Source organism: Rhipicephalus microplus, chromosome 2 (genome assembly GCF_043290135.1).
Source record: "Rhipicephalus microplus isolate Deutch F79 chromosome 2, USDA_Rmic, whole genome shotgun sequence".
In the NCBI taxonomy this organism is placed as follows: domain Eukaryota; kingdom Metazoa; phylum Arthropoda; class Arachnida; order Ixodida; family Ixodidae; genus Rhipicephalus; species Rhipicephalus microplus.
Window position 1 is genome coordinate 201,457,278 of NC_134701.1, and position 15,062 is coordinate 201,472,339.

General features: G+C 47.2%; 1 protein-coding gene across 1 annotated transcript in view; it reads left to right on the forward strand.

Annotated features, from left to right (window-relative positions):
• The window catches only part of LOC119170482 (uncharacterized), a 126,130-nt gene continuing 111,068 nt past the window's right edge, over positions 1-15,062 (forward strand). The window contains exon 1 of the mRNA XM_075887256.1: positions 1-103. The gene's annotated coding sequence lies outside the window, so the exon portion shown is untranslated. The remainder of the gene's footprint in view (positions 104-15,062) is intronic.

Here is a 15,062-nt window from a genome sequence, read left to right on the forward strand (position 1 = left end):
GAAGAGCTGAGGTTATGTACAATAATGGCTGCCGTCTCGGCGAGAATTAAATGTCGAGCTTCGTATAAAGAATTGGGTGTGCACCTACGGCACTCGCCGTTTGGTAATAATTTATCAGTTTCTCTCTCAGTGTTGCGCGCTAGCACGGATGCCTGTACTGCTGACCAGTGCGCTTTCTGTGGCGGAATATCGCGCGCTGACGGATCGGTTGTCCGAAGCTGCCGTTCGGATGAGGTGCCGGGAGCTCATTCGTGCTTGTCGTTTCCCTTTTACGCATACCACAGTGCGAAATGTCGGCCAAGATCTCCTTCCGGACGCATTCTGTAACTACGGTTCTCCTTTATCGTTGATTACGACGATCTCGGTGGCCATACGTCAGCAGAAATACACTTACTTAGCGCACCGTTTCCGCGATAAGCCTAACAAGCAGAAACTTCAACACTACTTGCCACGGGCTGCTAGTGTGCGATGTCTGCGGCCGTTTGAGCCATGGTGCACTTTCCCGATGGCTGTCCTTGCCCACTACTACAGTGTGAGAGTTAGCAGGCGCATATTTTAAGCCTGCTTGAACCTTCGTTGCCGAGGTTGTTTATAGGTATTTTTTTTTTTTGCTTCGAGAATGAGTGCTCTGCGATGTGTTCGTCTAGGAAGCATTTTTTACGCCGCGTGAAGTGCGTTTTGCCACTGCCTTCAGGTGTGTAACAGCGCTGCGTTCCACGCGATCTGCAAATAGTAGCTCTTGAGACCGTCATAATGATCGTGTGCGGCATCGAACCACGTTTCCAGTATGACGTCTCCTCCGCGACATTGGTTTTTTGATCTTGCGTATCTGGCACAACATTCGGGTGCAGTGCTTTGCGCATTAGGTTGATGGTGCTTAGCGATGCTGAAAGCAAAAAGAATATTATTTTACCGGCGAAGTAGCATGTGCGACACGTCAGTTGCTGCTAGCTTGGCGTGCTTATCTGTAGGAGCCATTACCGCGGTCGTTAGAGTCGCCCTGTGTAGGGACTTGGTGATGTAATTGTGGCTCTTTCTTTTCGATTCGAACCGGGTAAGCCGATTCGGTACTATGCTTGACGTAGTTTGCAGCTCATATAATTGACGTGTCCTCTATTGCGCAGCCGTAGAATGAGGTTGCGTGATGTGGCCGCAGACCCCGTTCTTCCTTTTCGACTGGTCTTGTTGGGTTTCATTCGCAGAGCACGTCACTGCTGAGAAAGTAGCCGTTATGAATGCGTGCCTTCGCCAGGTTTATGCATTTTTCGCCGAGTACGTTGTATCCGTAAATACTTATACGTACTATATGTAGTGCGCGTGACTAGACAGTGAAGAACGATTCAATAAGAGAGAGAGAGAGAGAGACTCTTTATCAGGAAAAACAGATTTTGCTAGTGTCTGTATATTGCTGGCATGCTATTCTGTATAGGGATGGGGAAGGGGACTGAAAGATTGTAGTAGAGAGAGCAAAAAATATAAAATAAAAAGTTGCAACCAAGTGAAACTGATAAAACTAGGTAGTGTCTATATTGCCGGTAGGTTATATGCGTTGACCGAATGCCGGCAGTTTTAGGGTTGCAAGTAACAAGGATAAGTTAGGTTAGATTAGGTTCACGCCATTCACGTTACAAACAAAATGTACTTGCATTTTTCACGCCACTGCCAGCGGCTACGTCGACAAATGCTAGAGGCCGGGCTGACTCCATCGCCTTGCTTTGAACAATAGATGGAAGCTCAGACACTGTAGCTCTAAAGCCCCTTGATCTTGGTCCCAGGTCCTTGACAATGGTGTTCAGTGTTGCTAAGTGTCGGAGAGCGAAAATGGCTAATGGTGGCGTAAAAGCTAAAAATTCAGCAGGGTGCTACGAACTTGCTGGTTTCTGATGTATTATGCCAGCTGCCGGCACTACAAGTGCAGCCCCTGTTCTGATGGCACAAATATCGGCAGCATGACAGTCTCGCCATATAAGTCACATGTTCATGGGCAGGCAATAGAGAAAAACTACCGGCAACTTCTTTTCTCGGATAATTTGCTGGCACTATAAGTGGGGCCATAAGACTATTTACAATTAGGGTATAATGTAAATCAAGGCTTTCCGATGTGAGATATTTTATTATTGGAGCTTTTCGACAAGGCGAATTTCAGATAGCTAATTGGTCTTTGACAGTGCGACCGGACTTTGTTTCGAAGGTCTGCGCACAAGGCCTAATGTGACGAGTAAATAAAAACTACCCGTGTTGCATTGCGCGCCAGTTCGTGCAGTGCTTTCTGCAGCTTATGTTTTGACACGTTGCAAATACTAACACCCAAAAAAGAGTGTTTGGCTATGTGAACATCTGTTGTTGTATTCTTAACCAGGAATCGCTTCACGTACAGCCATTTCAGTGCTTATATGCATACGCAGATATAGGTATGAATAAACATAAGTGTCATTCCATGTGCGGCGCATCGTATTATATTGACCTTGTCGACGGCTGTCCTCGAGCTCCACCACGTTTGTCTATGGGCTGTTGTTGCTCCCCAAAAACGCACTATTTAGGCCGCGGCGTCAGTATTGTACTCCCGTGCAACAGCTTAAACGGGAGTTGACCTTCTCTCCTTTGAAAAGTCTATATACACAGTTACATTCTTGAAAACTCGAGTTACCTTTAGTTGAAGATAATATGAGTATCGTTTGTTACAGTGGACATTTGTCTGAAATCTAGCGGTTCTTCAGGGTAAGAATAAAATGACAGGCCTGGTGCATCAAAACTGTACATCTTAGCAGTGTAAAGGATTTCGCTCATCAAATACTTGAAACTCTGAGCATTGATCTTTATTACTCTTTAAATGACAGGCATATAGGTCCATGACCATCCTCTCTATATTGGAACACTTTTTACTTGTTGATAACCTGCCTTAGATAAAAAAAAAATTAGCTATGGAGTTTGTAAGCGTGCTTTGCTGTCAGTGTTACAGTGTTAATTTATTTTGTGCAGACTTGTGCTGAGAACATGCTCATCGGTTCATCAAGTGGTTATTGACTGCAGTAGAGATTGGCTTGGCTTTTCTTACTGGGTTTTTGGGTGAGTGCGCTTTCTTTCCTTACGTCTCGTAGAAAGGTGCTGCATTGAACACAGACATTGCAAGAGTTTTCACAGTTCCTTGAGTATGACTATGATTTTACCTGTAAGATAATGAATGTAAAAAGCGAGTGTTATTGTGAATAATAGAAAATATTACTAGTGGGGTTTGTTCACCCATTTTGTTCAGATGCATGCAACACAACCACGATTAAAACTTGGCTTGACGAAGTAATCACTACGCTCAAATTATTTCATAAAATCGTGAAATTGAAAAGGGAATTGATTCAATATTTCAATATCTAAAATTGTATTGCAGCCGCAGTGGAAAGCCATCACTGCATCGGTATTGCCGAAAATTGATGCCTGTATGTGTAAATGATCTCTGGGTGGCATCCAAAGAGCAGCATGGACTGGATCCTCTCGCGTCACCCGAATATGTAGGACTCCACGAAACAGGTGGGAAGATGGTCACATGAGGCAATCACAGGCTTCCGATATGCAAAGACGCATTTAACAAGTTAAATATTTGTTTGATGAGACGGGGCAAAAAATTTGCGAGAATACGGTCAGTGCTAAGTCGCATAAACCATGTAGTAAGGCAGCCACCCCTATTGCCCTCACCTACAGCCAAGTTTGTTATGTTCACGGGTTCAGCATGCAGCCTGTTCAAATAAAGCTATGGTCGTTACAATGCGTGTAGATGTTTTAATGTGACACTGTTATACCTGTGGCACACAGGCATAGAAAATGACATTAACTTCTTAATACATTCAAGGGGCACTGCGATGCTTCTTCATCTGCATTTTGCAGTGATGGAGCGCGTCTGGTGCCGAATACTGAGATGAACGCTAAATGATTGAAACAGGTGCAAGGTAACGGAAGTTATTAGCTTTCCAACTTCAATATCTCAGCAGGTGACAAGAAAAAAAAATGTTCCTTTTCGCTATCCTATCAGCGTCGAAGGCAGTGATGGATCCAGGGGGGGGGGGGGGGGATGATAGGAGTAATTGCCTCCCCAAAGCCTGTGAGCACCCCCTCCCCCCTCTTCATTGCTTGCCCTCCACCTGCTATCACCCATTAGGAAAAATGAGTGGGATCCCTTTGAGCACACATCAACAGTATTTATGCTATGATAGAGTTGTTGTGCTAGTGAAAACAAAAAAGTAATGACCACGCCCCCTCTCCTATGTTACTTTTAAACGACCCCCCACCCCTAAAATGAGTGGCTGGATCCTCCCCTGGTCGAAGGCTGGTTCCAATCACCATGTACCGCTTACAAACATACCAGGCGACTTGCCAGTGGTCATTGTGCAGAGGTCCCAGCGTCGTTTTCCAATTGGTTCCAAATTTTCGTAATAAGAACAGACATAGAAATCTTCTTTATGTGATGAAGTATAAAGAGCAGTCTTATAAGTTTTAGCACACAATAGCATGCTCTATCTCGGTCCATATGAATATTACGTATGACTTGTTGCATCGATTCAATCAATACGTGCGGCAAATGTCGCTTCCAAGCACAAAAATAGGTGTCATTGGAACTTTCATGTGTCCTGAGTATTTTTACTTAGCTTCTGAAAAATATTTTGTTCATCTCGGATGTTCAGCCTTTCTGTCAATCAGTCTTGCTTGCCAGAGAATATATCAAAAGACAACAGTAAAGTTTGGTAAACAGATTGTGAGGTTGGGTATTGTGGAGCTGCATACTTGGTTTATCGATCCCCAAACTCAAGGACTCTACGTCATTTCAAACCAGCGGTGTTTATTTAGTGTGCCTCAGCTTCCTTAAGATTGGCGCTCATCGAGGAGAACTGTAGGAGTATAGCGCGGGCAGCAATGAAATGTAAATATTGTTTGGCATGTAAAGGGGCGGCTTAATCCACTCCCATGGTAATGTTCAAAGTACTTTAAATCGTTAAACCATTTTTCTAAACGCATATTTGGTGTAAATATTACTTGACTACAACATATTCATTTTTACCATGGCACGTAATTGTGCCGATGTCTATGTTCCTGTTACTATTGAAATGTTGTCCGATTTTTTTGCTTTTTATAGTGTGAATAAGCCTGTTCTAAACAGTGCAATTTCGCTTGATAGTGACGGCTTTATGTTCTCTCGTAGTAAAGTACCGTGTATATACACTAAATCGTCAAATACTGTTTTTAAGTACAAACTCATAGTGAACTGATTTGATAGCGCTATTTCTCGGGATGGCTGATTGTTCCAGCATTGTAGAGTACAAAGTCTTACAAAAAGGAGACACCTTAAGTTTCTCGTTTAAGAGTTAAACGAGATAGCGATGTCCTGTCCCTAGTGTGTACTTTAGCGATTTAGTGCATATATTTTATTGTATGATGTCACTCGATAAATTGAAATTGTGCCTTGGGTTGGTGCATATGGCTACATTCTGTGTAATGGGTAGCATGCTTTAAACCATGCATGAGTAAATATGTGCACGTGAAATGCTTTCGAACTTGCCACTCAACCACTACGTGGTCTAAAGAGAATACGCGTAGTAACGTATGTGTCTTTTGTAATGGGCGGCTGGCTTTACACCACGAATTCGTTTTGATAATGACATATCCTCACGCTTGCTGGCCATGTACGCTTGTACCACGCAATATTGCTGTGATGTTACATGCTGCATTGTGAAGCCTGTATACAGGATGCGTGTGTTTGTGTTATTATAATTTATTATTATTAATTATTATTATTATTATTATTATTATTATTAATATTTGTAGTAGAAGTAGTAGTAGTAGTAGTAGTAGTAGTAGCAGTAGTAGTAGTAGTAGTATTAATAATATTATTTCATTGTTATTAGGTTCTGACTCTTATTAGCCTGAAATTAACGTCCTGAGCAATTCGTAATTTTTTCTATTCTTCATGTTACACTATCGTAAATGTTTACGTAAAGTTACAAAACCACCCAATTATTGGCCTACTCCCCACAGTGGATGTGAGCCACCGGGTTAAGGTGACCAAGAATAAGAACAAGCGGTTTTTGCCCAATCAGTGCCGTTTCTTTCCCAAGCCAACGGACAGCTTCTGTGAGCACTTCCATCATCAACTGGCTTTCGCGAGACGTCGGCATACGTCAAGGTAAAGTCCGCCGTAGTGAAGGCCACGTCCCGGAGGAACGGTATTCCGCTGCCCCAACCGTGCTATGAGCAACGTCGCCACACCCTCGCGAGACCAGCGGCAGTTTAGGACGGTTGAACCACGGTACCTCGATGTCGAAAGAGCAGACAGCCTAGCCTCAACCGTAGCACTAGCCTGTGGAGTGATGTGCGTGCTGCTAGGGTTGGCCGTTGTCATGTCAGCTATCTCTTTTTACAAACAGCAGGCATCCTACTTGCGCGCCCACACCATCAAGACGTCTAGATCCGCGCCGAGCGTCCGCAAAAGGGTGCATATGTCCACGCCACTGCTGTCGTTCATAACGCCGAAGCGTTCTACTCCATACGTCAAGACTACCACGGCCAAGATGATCGCGGCGACTACTGCCGAGGACGACGATGATAGTAGTGATCAATAAAACGTGACTCTGCGTGTTGGCGACAAGGAGCATCGTTGCCCTTACTGTGTAAATAGATACTACTCATAAGCGTGTCAGCGATGTCCGAACGAATGTAGTCAAGGCAAGGTCCAAATTTTAAGAAAAACTGTATTGTGCTAAGTTACAGGTGAATCGGCAGTGGTTACTTGTATAAGGAAACTGGACTCGGTGCAGGAGCTCGATTGGATACGTCCGACGCCGCTCGCGTCTCGCCTCGCTCTGCGATGCGTTGCTCTGCGGTCCCGGCTCGAATCTCGGCTCGTTCTCCTCTCTCTGGCGATGCGTTGCAATGCGGTCCCGGCTCGAAGGCTCACTTTTGTTTTAAGTGTGAATACACTTTATAAGCGACCCCAAACCATCCACCACTCTCGGCGGCGTCCGCAGTCTTCTCTCTATCTTTAAAAGAAAGAGGACTTGGCGGGCCGCAGCGCGACGCTCTACCGAATAAGCCACGAACGCGACGCTGATATCGGTGTCAGTAACGCGCCTTATACCCCCTCCCCCTTCGCTCGCTCCTGCGCTCTCCTCGCTCGCTGCAGCTGCGCGCGCACCCCTCTCTCTCGCGCGCCCGCCTTCTCTCTCAGTCTCCCGTCGGGAGCAAGTCGTGAGGGGGAGTAAAGTTAAAATCCGTTGGCATTCGCCAGTGAGTTAACGTAAACTCCCCCGTGTGATCAAATTGCGATTCCCAGGAACCATTACACCATAAAGGCAACATAGTGTGAATAATAAATATAATAGTGCGAAATAATAAATACCCCTCATAGCTTCACCCCGTGTATTCGCACTTAACCATGTTCACCCTCGGGGAAATGCTTGGGAGTTTTTTTGAATGTTCGTTGATCCAATGGGCAACCGCGTCGAGTGGACGCGCTCAGGGCTCGGAGTCCACGTTATCGCAGTGCAGCGTTTCCCGAGCAAGCAGGGAGACGCTGCCGGAGAAGGAGGCGCTGCCGGAGAATGAGACGCTGCCGGAGAATTCAGCTGTGCGAACTCGAGTGCTGCTGACACGGCCCTCCCGAAAGTTGCGCCTGTCCTCATGCGTGCGTGTCGTTAGATGGCGATGGTTCCGTAACTTCTAGGAGCGGCTCCTTATATCTACGAAGCTGCTCCACGTTGACGATTTTTTGGTTGATCATGCCCGGTGTGTGGGGTACTCTTTGGATCTCGGCCCTGTTTCCTCCGACGAGGGCCGTTATCTCGAGCGGACCTTCATAGCGAGGGTCTAATGTGCCTCGAGCACTCAACTCAAGCAGGACGATGTCCCCCGTTATGAACCTCGGAGTTCGCCGCTTCTTGTGGTATCGGACCGTTGTTTTGCGCTGACTCTGCAGTAGCCTCTCTCTTGTCTCTGCACGTCCCCTTGCCAAGTCGTGTAGTCTATGAGACTCGTCGATGTCTCCCTCGACTGAGGCGAGGTTGAGCTCTCCTGGCAGTTTTGGGTCGTAGCCGTGCATGAGTCGAAATGGGCTGTAGCCCCTGTGACGATGCTTCGTGGCATTGATTGCTAGCGCTGCTCGGGGTAGTTCCTTCTGCCATTTGTCCTTGTTGTTTAGCATTTTGCGTAGCACCTGTTTCAATGTTCCTACCATTCGCTCAATCAGTCCGTTTGATTGTGGCCAGTACGGTGGGGAGTTCTGATGAGCAATTCCCAGTCTGTGATGGAATTGGTTGGTTTTTTTGTTCACGAATCCCTTGGCTTGGTCCGTAATAATGACGCTGAGAACTCCAAATCTCGGATTCCACCGGTTTGTCATGAAGTCAAGGCAGTGCGTCGACGAAGTGCTCGGTACGGTCACGGCGTCTATGTATGTCGTGGCGTGGTCGATACACACGAGGATGTGGTCTCCCTTCTCGTTTAGCGGACCCATGTGTTCCAGGGATATCACCGCGTTTGGCTCAGTAGGAATATCGCGTGGGATGAGGCAACCTTCATTCCGTGTCCTGCGGGCGCTGATAGTCTGGCACGTGTGGCAGGAGTCAACATACTCGTGTATGTCCTTTCTCATCGATGGCCACCAGTACTTTCGTTGGATCAGGTCTCTTGTCTTCTCGACGCCTAGGTGGACGTTGTTGTCGTGGAAAACGATCATCACACTGCTTCGGAGGGCAGCGAGAATGATCACCCTCCGACGGACCCGTCCTCCCTCGAGAGATTTCTTTACCAGTATGTCGTTTTCGATCTCGTAGTCTGAAGATTTGTGCTTGGCCTCCTCCCGAAATCTTTTGCAGTCAGTATCCCTCTCCTGAAACTCTCGTAGGCGACTGCGTTTGCCTACCACTACTGCTTAGCAGTGGAGGTCTCGGGTCGAAACGCCCTGGTAGAAAGCCTCTGCAGATTCCGGCTGCCTCGAGAGTGCGTCAGCAGCGGAGCTCTGGCGTCCTGGCTTGTGCTTGACGTCGAAGGTGTACTCTGCTAAGTCGAGCGTCCACCTCGCAAATCTGCGGTTGCTGGCTCCCTTCTGGACGAGGTATGACAAGGTGAAGTTATCCATGAACACTGTAAATAGAGGGCCTCCTCTTAGTTAGACCGAAAACTTCTCAGTGATCGCCCATTGGAGCGCCATGCACTCGAGCATCCACGATCGTCCTCGTTTAGTGATCTGCTTGCGTACTCTATGTTTCGCTCCTTTCCGTCTTGAGTTTGAGAAAACACCGCACCCAGCCCGGTTTGCGAAGCGTCGACGTGAACGTTAGTCGGGCAGTCTGGGCGGAAGCTCGCCAAAATCGGCGGGTTCTTCAAGACGTGTTTTATGGCGTTGACGCTAGCTTCATGAGCGTCAGTCCATACGAAAGGAACGTCCTTCGCCAGAAGGTGCCGTAGCTTGTGCGTGACTTTTGCAAGCTCCGGTATGAACTTTTGGTAGTGGTTAGCGAACGGCAGGAAGGAGTATAGCTTCTTTGCGTTGCGATGCGGCTCGAACTTCTCGACAGCGGCAACTCTGGATTCGTCCAGTGTTCGTCCTTCGGCGAAGATTACGTAACCCAGGAAAGATACTTTGTCTTGGATCAACTGGAATTTCCGGAGATCCATCTTCAAGCCGTTGATCACGACTCTCCTGAGTGCTTCGTTCAGCAAATCCAAAGCCTCCCTCACTGTTGTGGCTCCCTGCCCGACATCGTCCATGTACGTAGCTGTCCTAGGTAAGCCATCGAACGTGCGACGCATGACTCTTTGCATGGTCTGAGGGGCCTTGCAAAACCCAAAGGCCATTCGAAGGTATTCGTACTTTCCGTCTGGAGTGACGAATGCGGTCTTGTGTACGTCGTCCGGCTTCATTCGTATAGTCAGAAATGCCGTCTTCACGTCCAACACAGTGAAGTAAGCCGATCCGTCACGCATCACATCATCAATGACGTCTTCCATGACGGGCATTGGATAAGAAGGGTTGATGGTTTTCTCGTTGAGCTTGCGATAGTCGTGTACCATTCTTCGTGGAGTCGTCGGGTGGTGCGGTTGGTCGACGACTATCGTTGGGGCACCGTACTCGCTTTCGCTCGGCCTTATGATGCCCTTGGAGAGGTAGTCATTCACCTGTTCTCGGATGAACTTGCGATCAGCCGGTGAGCACCTGTACGGCCTCGATGACACTGGTATATTGTCTCTGAGTTCGATGCTGTGTTCGGTGTGAGGACACACGCCCAAAGTGTCGCTTTTGGAAGTGAACACTGATCTCCACTAGGGTTGCTGGATGGCGCTTCGAGCTCTCCGGCGCGCGGCCGCCGGAAGTTCGAGCGCTTGTCCCGGAAGTCGGACAAATGGCCGCCGTTCCAGCATAGCGTGTGCTACGTATGGGCTGGTTTCGCGCGCATTCCGCTAAATATGCCTGCTTGTTGCGCCATCAACTGCACCAGCAGATCAGAGAAGTCGTCTGGGAAGACGTTCCACTTGTAAGTATTACAATATTCTGCGCGACGTGCGTGATACGCAGCGAAACGCAAACGTGATATCAGTGTCGTTGTTAAGCTGTGGCTCTTGTTACGCAGGTTCCCACGCTCTAAGCCGGATTTATATCGGAGTTGGGTGGTAAACTTAAGAAGGGACAAATGGACTCCATCCCCAGATAGCAGACTCTGCAGTGACCACTTTACTGACAACTGTTTTGACAGAACGGGCGCACGAACTCGGCTACAGCCTGACGCCGTGCCCACCTTGTTTTCTTTCCCGAAGCACCTGGAAAAGGTATAGTAGGACATCTCGGCATTTTGGTATAGCGGCCCGGAAAAAAAAGCATACTGTTCGGCCATCGCAGTTCGCTCGTTTAGCGTTCGTATAACTAGTTGATGCTACGTTTATTAGACACTGAAATCGCCTGAATGGGCGCTACCTTCTTTTGTAGTTCATCTGCTGAGTCACTTTAAAAATGACGCCCTACAAATTAGCTCGGAGCACAATAAAGTCTACATGTAGCTGTGAGAAGCTGTGGTTGAGAAATTGTTTGGCACACTTACTCTGAAAACCATGTACTGTAAGCAATGAAACGGAATTGGAAAAACATGTCCATTACGTTACAAAGCGCGAGGTCTTGAATTTTAAGTGCCCAATTTTTTCTTTCAATTTCTGAAATGCTCCTATCTGCGTTATATATCTCAGTGGTGCTATGATAGCTGTCTAAGATGCTAGTGGTATAATTCAGAAACTGCTAGACTGCTATAATATGCTTGACGCCAGCATATTTTTTTACTTACAGCATTTTGCACTCGCAGTGAGTGAGTGAAACAACTTTATTTGGTCCACAATAGACGCGAGTAAACTCAGCGTCACCTGGCTAGGCCCACTCGGGGACCATTAGGTTAAACCTGACGGCCCTCGCGCGGGCCCTCTGGACGGCCAGGATTTGAGAGGTCTGGTCCTGGGCCTTGATGAGTCGCTTCATTTCCTCTTGGGTGAAAGGGGGACCGGCAGAGGCGCAGCCCCACAGTACATGTTCGAAGTCCGCATAACCACCACACAGGGGGCAGTCCGGGCTTGGAAACCGTTCAGGGTACATTTTGTGCAGTGCCGCAGGACTCGGGTAAGTGTTTGTTTGTAGCAGTCGGAGAGTAACAGCTTGGGCCCTGCATAGCGAGGAGTGTGGTAGAGGCAGCAGTCTTCTTGACAGATAGTGGTGCTTGCACTCGCAGTAATAAATTAGCATAACTGTGAATGAAACACGGCTGTTTCAGAGGACTGCTGAGAGAAAGCCGCCTAAGCAGAGAACTGCCATTGTGGATGTGACCCCAGTGGAACAGCCAAACGACAACGCTCCAACCACGGTGCAAGAGAACTCAGCCCATGCAAGTTGCCTTTTTTTGTACTACGCTGCCCGAGTGCAGCTACTTGGTCCGTCCTCGGTTGAATGTAACTAGTCCGATGTTAGTCAGGCCACTTTCTTGTAATCTCGTGGTAACCAACACGATAACTTTGTATACATTACGCACACTAGGATAGCATCCAATTTGAATCAAGTTAGTAGTCCTGGTATGTTCTGTAGTCATAGCAGAACATTGGTTTTATTCATGGCTGCAGCACCAGTTTTTCTAATCCAGGAAAAATATTGAAATTCCTGTCTGATGTGGCATTTCTCGAGTGCACCGGTAAATGAAGGGGACAAAGTTATTTTTTAACTTCCCTGTGCACCTGGTTGCTTATTTTCTGCGTTAAACCACGTAAGCTACGAACAGATGCCTGCTTTACAAAGACTGTCATATGATGAGTGGTTTTTGTGAAAGGTGTCTTTTTCAACAGCTTTAACTTTCACTGTTTTGTTTTCAGGTCGCCGAGCACAGCTATGCAGTCCTTGACACGCCAAAAACACTGAAGAGGAAACTGGATGCTTGCACAGATTCAGCGGCGACAGTGAAAAGAAAGCTGAAGCTCAGCCTTGAACGAGAACGTCGGTTAAGAAGGAAGGTCAGCTCATTTAATGAAATAATTGATGACCTCAAGCACAAGCAGCTCATTTCAGAAGATGCCTCGGCAATGCTTGAAAGGTGCTTCATGGGGATCCCCTTGGAAGTTACGAAACGGTTGCTCAAGCAAACATCCAGTGAAGGCGACAAGTCGTCTGTTAAGTTAAGCCGAGACAAATATTCTCCTGCACTGCGTGCATTTGCACTCACGCTACAGTTTTACTCGACAAAGGCATATAACTATGTCAGAGAAACATTTAAATGTTCCTTGCCACATCCATCGACTATAACTAAATGGTATAGCTCCATTAACGGAGAACCTGGATTCACAAGCGAAGCAATCAACGCCATCCGAGCAAAAGCCAATGAGGCTAAGAAGAACAACAAACAGCTTCTCTGCAACCTTGTTGTTGATGAAATGGCCATTAGAAAGCACCTTGAATGGGACGGCAAAAAATTTCGAGGCTACGTGGATATTGGCAATGAAGTGGACGATGACAGTAACGCAGTTGCGTCTGAAGCCCTTGTTTTCATGCTCGCATCTCTGGACTCCCACTGGAAGGTACCGTGTGGCTATTTTTTGATCAATGGTCTTTCAGGAAAAGAGCGTGCGAACATTGTGAAGCTCTGTCTGACAAAGTTGCATGAGACAGGAGTGCACGTGACATCATTGACATGTGATGGTCTCCGTTGTAACTTTACAATGTTCAAAGACCTGGGGGCTTCCGTTGAAGATGCATCAGCGATGTCAACATCATTCCCTCACCCTGTAACACAATAAAAGGTGTACTGCCTTTTAGACGCATGTCACATGGTCAAGTTAGTTAGAAATGCTCTTTCTGCTCTAGGGTGCCTCAGGGACGCATCAGGCGCATCGGTGAGCTGGGACTACATTGTCCAGCTACAAGAACTTCAAGAAAAAGAAGGCCTGCATGCAGCAACAAAACTACGTGCTGCACACATTCAGTGGCAGAAACAGAAGATGAAAGTCAACCTTACTGTCCAGACTTTATGCACTAGTGTAGCTGACGCCATAGATTTTTGTCGTGAAGACTTGCAACTCCCACAGTTCAAAAATTCAGAAGGAACTGTGAAATTTATTCGAATGTTCGATAAACTGTTTGATTTCCTCAATTCACGCAACCCAGTGGCCAATGGTTTCAAAGCGCCGCTCCGACCTAGCAACAAGGGAACCTGGATGAACTTCTTCGAAGAAGCCAAGGAGTACATTAGGGGGCTGACTGACGGATCAGGTGTTCCCATTTTCAGGACGCCCAGAAGAACTCCATCTCTAGGATTTCTGGTGACCATTGAAAGTGTCATCGGTCTGGCATCCGCGCTCCTCCTCTCGGACAATGCTCCACTCCGTTACTTTCTTACTTACAAGCTTTCACAAGACCATATTGAACTGTTCTTTGCCGCTGTGCGTTCTAAAGGGGGCTGGAATAACAATCCCACAGTCTCACAATTTGTGGCGGCATACAAGCGACTTGTCACACACAACCAGGTGAAGGGTGGGCGAGGGAACTGTGAGTCTCTTGACAATACGCGCATACTGTACGTGAGCAGTCAGTTTTGCTCCAACGATGAGCTCGACATGGCCACAGCAAAGCGAAGCGGCACACAAGACCTCATGCAAGGCATAGACCTACCCGACGAGAGCGAGCTGGATGTCATAGTTGAGGATCTCCCTGCACTGTCTCCGTACCTTGGAAACGTCGTTGGTTACATCGCAGGGTTCGTTTGCCGAATGGTCAAACGTAAAATACCTTGCGCAGTATGCTACTTGGCCACCATTGCCGAGACATGTGGTTCGGCACTCCTGAACAGAAAAAACCGTGGAGGTCTTTCCAAGCCGTCGTCATCGACAACGTACATCTGTCAGCTGACTGAAAAAGCTGTTCGACTGCAGGAGAAGGTTCACGACGGAGGCCTTCCCAAAAAGAATGCAGCTGACACTGTGACAGCCAAGGTTATGGCAGAACTTTCGGGAGTGCTGAGCACGAACAAGCTCTATCCGGAACTGCATGGCCATACGTTCGAATCAGCAGTTGACTCCAACCACTTTGTGCGTCTTGTTAAATGTGTCATCGGCTGCTACGTGAAGATCAGGATGCACCATGCCGCGAAGCAAGCTACTGCAAAGATAACAGGACCAAACATCCGCAAGCGACTTGCAAAGTTGATTATTTTCAGTCACCAGTGAAGTGATGTGACGTGGCATTTCTTAAGTGCTTCAAGCGACTTGCAGAGTTGATTATTTTCAGTCACCAGTGAAGTGACGTGACGTGGCAGTTCTTAAGTGCTTCGAGTACAATAAACACGTGAAATCCATCTTTGTACATGTATGCCTCTTTTGTTTTCAATGGCGAGGCAGCAAGCATACTTAAATATTAGTCTGCATGCACTATTGCCAACCATCTCCAGGCACTGCATTGTCAGTAACAAGGACACGTGCACAAACGTTCTGAGTAAATGAGTTTTTCGTACAATTACAGGCCTCTCAATTCGAATGAAGCAGTTCCACGCGTCCTCCTTTATCATTCTTTA